Genomic DNA, 6,690 nt, shown 5'->3' with positions numbered 1-6,690 from the left:
ATTTTTTAAATTAACTAGTATATTAACGATTTTAATAAGCAAGTTTATATGTATATAATATGCAAAAACATACATAAGTCAAACAAGATCCTTTTAGCTAAAATTGTCTTGAAACAAAATAACATTACCTAGTGAGTACATTGATTAGTTCAACCAAAACATAAAAGTTCTAACATAAAAGTTCTAACATAGATTAGTGTCTCTATGCATCAAAACATTCTTGAGCCCTTAAGGTAGCATATGGTCACCATTTCAGCACTCCTGTAAATAAGAAATATCGAAACAAAAAAGTTAAAAACAAGATATAACACTAATTATAATTTTTTTACTAAGTTTTATCCAAAATATTTAGAAAAATTTCGGCAGAACCTTCCTTAAAACTTGGATATTTCTACCGTCCACGGTTCCAACAAACACAACCAATTCACAACTTATGTCTCAGCCATACCCAACCAAATTTATCAAACCAAATAATAGGACATTTGTCATTTTTCAACCATGACACAAGTAAAATATGATAAATAGATCCATATACAAATTAAAGAGGGTAACAGTGAAATACCTTCTATTATAAGATAATTGAATGTGATAATAAAAAGATAGTTAGTATAAAATTGTTGTTAATCTGATATTTACACAACACTGAATGATGTTCAAATGAGTGATGATCATGTAACATTTTCTTTTGCCTCGAAAAGCTGAAAAGCCATTGCCACAAGTGATATTCAAAAACAAAACATATAATTTTATTCATAATGATATCAAAATCTAATACTTAAATACTCAAACTAGGAAACTAATTATTGAATAATTAATAGATCCTATGTCATAGATAATTAGAGAATTAAATAAAAGCTCATGAATAAGAACCATCTAATAAAAGTGTACATCAGTTGAATAATAGCTCTTAACAATATGATAACTTTCCCTTTGTGATAAAATCTCATGAATAAAAGCTCACCTTCTAAACCCATGCTTGACAATATTCTGAAATGATAGCAAGTTAATCTCTTAGCAGTAAATTCAAGAGAAGGAAGCAACTAAGTGTGAAATCTCATATTTCTAGGGAGGTTTTCGGTAAAGATCCAAAATCTATGTTAAAAACTTGGTTTAGTGGAAGGCCGTGTGAAATGAAAATTGAAGTCGTAGAGCAACAATATCCAAAAATTCAAATGAAAATGCAACAACAAAGCCAAAGTCCAAGTTCAAAATCAGCAACAATATCAACCCAGCCAAAGCATTCCAAATTTTAAATAATCTCACAAACAAACCAACAAATCATGAAAACAAAAACTATAGATATTCAATTAGAGCAATCAAATCTAGAGGCAACAATCCTCAATAATTTGATCAAGACAGTCACAATCTAATCACAATTAAGCCACAAAAACACAAAGAATAACAGGACAACAGCACATTTACCATAAATAATCACAAACAACAATAAGATTGAATGAATTATTGTCTACTGCATTAGTAAAAAGATTTTTGAATGACTCAGATTATGAACTAATCCTCCATTACTAATAAGTACTAAGTCTGATGAATTAGTGATGCACATTTACCTTATAATAAGAGAAACTATCACTTCATAGTATTTTTTCTTTGAAAATCTCTTTACAGGAATATTCACATTTTGTTTTACATGTATCTTCTTCTTGCTATCACTTCAGCTACATCACTTGGATGCAGATGGCTTTAAAGATTAGTATTTAACAGCATCTCATCAATTTTAATTCCATATATATAATAAATCAATATATCATTCCATCCATCAGATTAGTATTCACTTTATTTGAATGAATATGAAAGTTCATGTTAATATACATTCATGAGTTTCAAACAATTTTATAATTCATAAACCTCTTAAAGTGAATTCCAAAAACAAACGCAACGATCATGAAGCAAGTTAGATGACGGAAATTACATACTTTTTTAGACTCTGCATAAAGTCTCATGCCGGCAACAAAGAACAACACAAAACAATAATCAACAGCCCTAATATTCAAGTTCTGATAATCAAAAACAATATCCCTAATCAGAAGTTCTAAAAAATTAAACCCTAGACTTCCATGGCATTCATAAATTAAAACAGTTAATTTCAAAATAAAATCCCCTACCTCAATCAGCCGAAAGTCGGTAATTAATCGCAACAAACTATTTGTTTGTTTTTAATTCCTAGTAGAAACAACTATACTCTTGGAGCAACAGCAACAATGATCTCAGTAACGGCAAGCTCCACCGACGGCAAAGGCGCAGCCAGAAGCTTCGGCAGTAGCGGATCTGGCGGTGGTTCAGACAAAGACGACACCGGTGACTGGTCGCAGCGGCTGGACTTGTCGCGGCCCTCCCAGGTTCTCTATCTCTCACTTGGGGATCCTGTCTCTGCTCGTGGCTCTGCTTGACGGCGACGGACTCAGAGGCGGCGGCGGCGTCACGCGCAGCAGCAGCCCGTGATGATGACGATGGCGGTGCTGGCTTCATAGCGAGAAGGACGGCGGCGATGGACTTCACGGAAGAGACGACGATGGCGACCGGAACCCGCGAAGATAACGACAGAGGCAACGCAGCAGTGGTTCGGGAGGCGTGGTGCAGCGGCGGCGAGCTTCATCTACGGCGTTGTGCTTCTTCTCCTCTGGCTCCCTCATCCGCGTCGGTGCTAGCAACGATGGCGACGAGCAGCTCGACCCACCAGCTGGCCGTCCCCCTCTCCTCTCTTCTCTTCTCTAACTCCGTTTCTCCCTCTCTCCCTCAACGTTTTCTTTCTTTCTTTCTTTCTTTCTATTGATTTCTTTCTTTTTTATCTTTTTTCTGCTGCTATGTGCTGTGTTTGTGTGATTTTGGAAGGAAGAAAAAGTTGGAAGGGGTGGGGCGGCTGAAGGGAAGAGGAAAATTAGGGTTAGAGTCTTAGGAAGTATTTAGCAAATTAGATTTTATTTTGAGGACAATTGACAATATAATTAGAATATAAAATGGTATCAAAAATTAAGTTTAATCTAATAAAATTATCTTTAAAAAAAGTATTATTTGTTCATTAATATATAAATTATTTTTTAATAAATATTCTAATTCAAAAAAAAATAGACATAATATGATTAATTCTCTTTGTTTTCCAAAATATGAGTATTAAATTATAAAATATTAATTATTTAACTCGAATCATATAAAATTCTTATTCTCTTACAACTATTAAGTTTTATCGTTTAAATATAGAAAATTATTCAATATTATAAGATTAAGTAAAATTTTTAATTTAATTATCAAAATTTAATTTAATTATTTTTAATACAATAATTTTTAAAAATAAAATCTTTAATAAATTAATAAATTGAAATTAACTTATAATAATATTTTCCAAAAATTCTGAGTCTTAAAAAAAAGATAAGATTAGAGGATTGAGTAACTTAAATATTTTTAATAAAAATAAAAATAGTATAATAACTGAAAATTAATTTTAATTTAATAATAGTTATATAAAGATATTATTTAATTATAAATTTTTAAATTATTTTTAAATAAATATTTTAATTTTAAGAATTAGAGTAATTCTTAAAATATTATTTTATTATTGTTTTAAATTATAAATAAAAAAATATTCCATTTAATATATAAATTTCTAAAAATTTATTTTGAATAAATATAATAAATAATAAATAATTTATTATTTAATTTTTAAAATAATTTTAAACTCAAACTATCATTAATTTGTCTTAAATATTTTTAGTAAAATAAATTTTTGGATATAAAATATTAAATAAATATAATAAATCATAAATAACTTATTATGTTAATTATTAAAAATTCAAAGTCTTACATTTAGTATGTTGAAATAAAATTTATTATTAGTTACAAAAAATCTTTGAATTTTGTGACAAATAAATAACTTGTTACAAAAATATTGTATTTTGTGACAAATTAATTTTTTGTTACAAAATATTTAGAACTTTTGAAACAAATAGATATTTTGTTACAAAATATTTTGAATTTTTGCAATAATATATTCTTTTGTTACAAAACATTATAACATTTTGTAACAAAACAACAATTCGATACGAAAGCCAACATAATTTGTAACAAAAGAAATCAAGTTGTTAGAAAATATTGAAATATTTTGTAACAAATTTTTTTATTATTACAAAATATTCTTATTTTGTAACAATAACTAATTATTGTTACAAAAAACTATAATTTGTAACAATTTTAAATTTGATACAAATTTTTTGTTACAAATATTTCATTTTCTTGTAGTGCATGTGTTAATTAATAATTTGTGATGCATGTTTACTATTGGGCCAAAAATTAAATGATATGATGCAAGCCCAAAGTGTGAATTCATTCAGCATTGATGCAAAAAGTTTTTTTTGTGGCTGAATTATTATTCTTGTTTTTGGGCCAAATTGATCCATTATTTGTTACAAGCCCAAGTTAAACATATTTTGTCATACACTCCTATGCATGATCCAAAAATAATTCATCAGGAAAGTAAGTGTTGATATTTTCCTATGCCTTCCAACGGATCTCAACTCTTACCATGAGATGGATTTTAAATTCATTCAATTATCATTTATTGCATGGGAACTATGAGAGAGAAATTGTCAAACTGATTTGATGGTAATTATCAATGCTACACGCTACTCCACCTAAGGGAAGTAAAAGCAACTCACTTTAATTAATTTATTCAAACACACTTGATTGCTTTTCTTCATACTTTCTTTTCTCTCATCTCTTTCCTTCTCTTCTTTGGTCCTTAACCATGGAGACTTTGAGCTATCAAAAAGAAGGGAAGGCAAGCTACAAGACCATCTCAATGATGGCAAGAAAAAAAAAACATAAAGTATGTTGTGGCTGAGATTCTTATCACTTGTGGAAAGATTTTGTGATGAGATCTTGGCTCATCCATACCAAAAATGGAAGAAAAGATTTCGGCCAGCAAAGAGAAGATCTTTGGAGAGTTGACTTATCTCTAATTCTACTCAACCACCACAGAAGGTAGCTAGGGTGGCTACGTGATGGAAGAGGCAGAGATTGGAGCAGATGAAGCCATCATCATCATCATCATGAAGCATCAAGGGACAGAATTTCATCTTGAAGAACAAGCCAAGGATGGAGCACTCGGATTGATGAAGAGTGATGACCAAGGAAGAACTAGAGGTATTTGCATGTTAGATTTTGCATGAGTTACCTCTTCTCTCTCTTTGGCCGAACCGGTTATGTGTGAAGGAAAAGAAGTTAAGCTTGGTTTTGTTTCAACTGTGGAGGCTTCCCCCTTCTATAAAAAGGGTGAACAGTCACTGTTTGATTCAAGGAGTTAGAAGTAAGCAGTGAGAGTGCAAGGCATAGAATTCTCATAGCTACCTAAGCTTATAGATTTTATTCTCTTTCAATATATTTTGTTTTGTATTTTTCTGTTTAATTTTGTCATGTCTTAAGTCTCTTGAAAAAAGACAAACAGCGAGGTTTGTAAGAAAAAGCCATAGAGCGGAAAAAGGCAGAGAGTGCAAAATTAAAAGAAAAAGTCATAGATGTCCTTAGAATTCTTTTGTACATCTTTGTTGTGTTTCATGATTCTGTGGGAATCCCCTTGTAAGTTGGGTTAGCACTTTACAGTCTGTAATCAAGAAGATTATAGTGAAATTCCATCATTGTTGTGATGGAGACTGGATGTAGGCTGCACTGCACTTAGCAGCTGAACCAGGATATATCTGGGTGTAATTTTCTCTCTCTTCTACTCCATTTCTATTTCTACTGCACAGGAGATAAAACTAAAAATATCTCGTGTCAAGTGACGAGACAAAAAGAAAAGTCTCGTGGCTAGGGACGAGACAAAAATAAAAAAATCTCCTCAAAGACCAGCAAGTGTAATCAAGCAAAAAGGTGGCTAAGATTCAACTATCACTTCTCTTAGCCACTGAAAACCATCAATTGGTATTAGAGTTTGGTCTCAAAGGGATCAAGCTTCGCAGCTTGGAGAAAAGATCGACATGGCAGAAAGTAGTGGCTCAAATCTGGTGTCCTACAACCTTACAGAAGGACAGTCAAGTAATAGACCACCTCTTTTCAATGGAAAAAACTATACCTATTGAAAGGAGAGAATGAAAATCTTTGTGCAAGCAGTAGACTACATGCTTTGGAAGATCATTCTAGAAGGTCCTCAATTTCCAACCAACACAAGTGTTGAAGGAGTAGTCACACTTAAACCAGAAGCTAGCTGGACCAAGGAAGATAGAAAGAAGGTTGAGCTAAACGCTAAGGCTGTAAATCTACTCAACTGTGCTATCAGCTTCGAGGAATACCGACGGGTATCACGATGCACAACAGCAAAGGAAATCTGGGACAAATTGCAAATCACTCATGAAGGAACCACCATTGTGAAGAAGACTCGGATAGACATGTTAAACAGAGAGTACGAAATGTTTGCAATGAAGGAAGGAGAATTTTTTGATGAACTGTTCAAACGGTTCAACACCATCATTGTTGTCTTGGATGCTATGGGAATAACACATTCTGATTCTGTGCTTGTGAGAAGAGTGTTAAGATGTCTCACTAAAGAGTGGGAGACAAAAGCTTTAATTATTTCTGAGAGTAGTAGTCTTGATTCCATGACATTTGATGATTTGAGAGAAAATCTTCTTGCTTTTGAAAACACCTATTTGAAAAAAGAGTCAAAAAAGAAAGGAATTGCTTTTTCTT

Source organism: Arachis stenosperma, chromosome 6 (assembly GCF_014773155.1).
Source record: "Arachis stenosperma cultivar V10309 chromosome 6, arast.V10309.gnm1.PFL2, whole genome shotgun sequence".
Lineage (NCBI taxonomy): Eukaryota > Viridiplantae > Streptophyta > Magnoliopsida > Fabales > Fabaceae > Arachis > Arachis stenosperma.
This window is presented reverse-complemented; position numbering follows the sequence as displayed.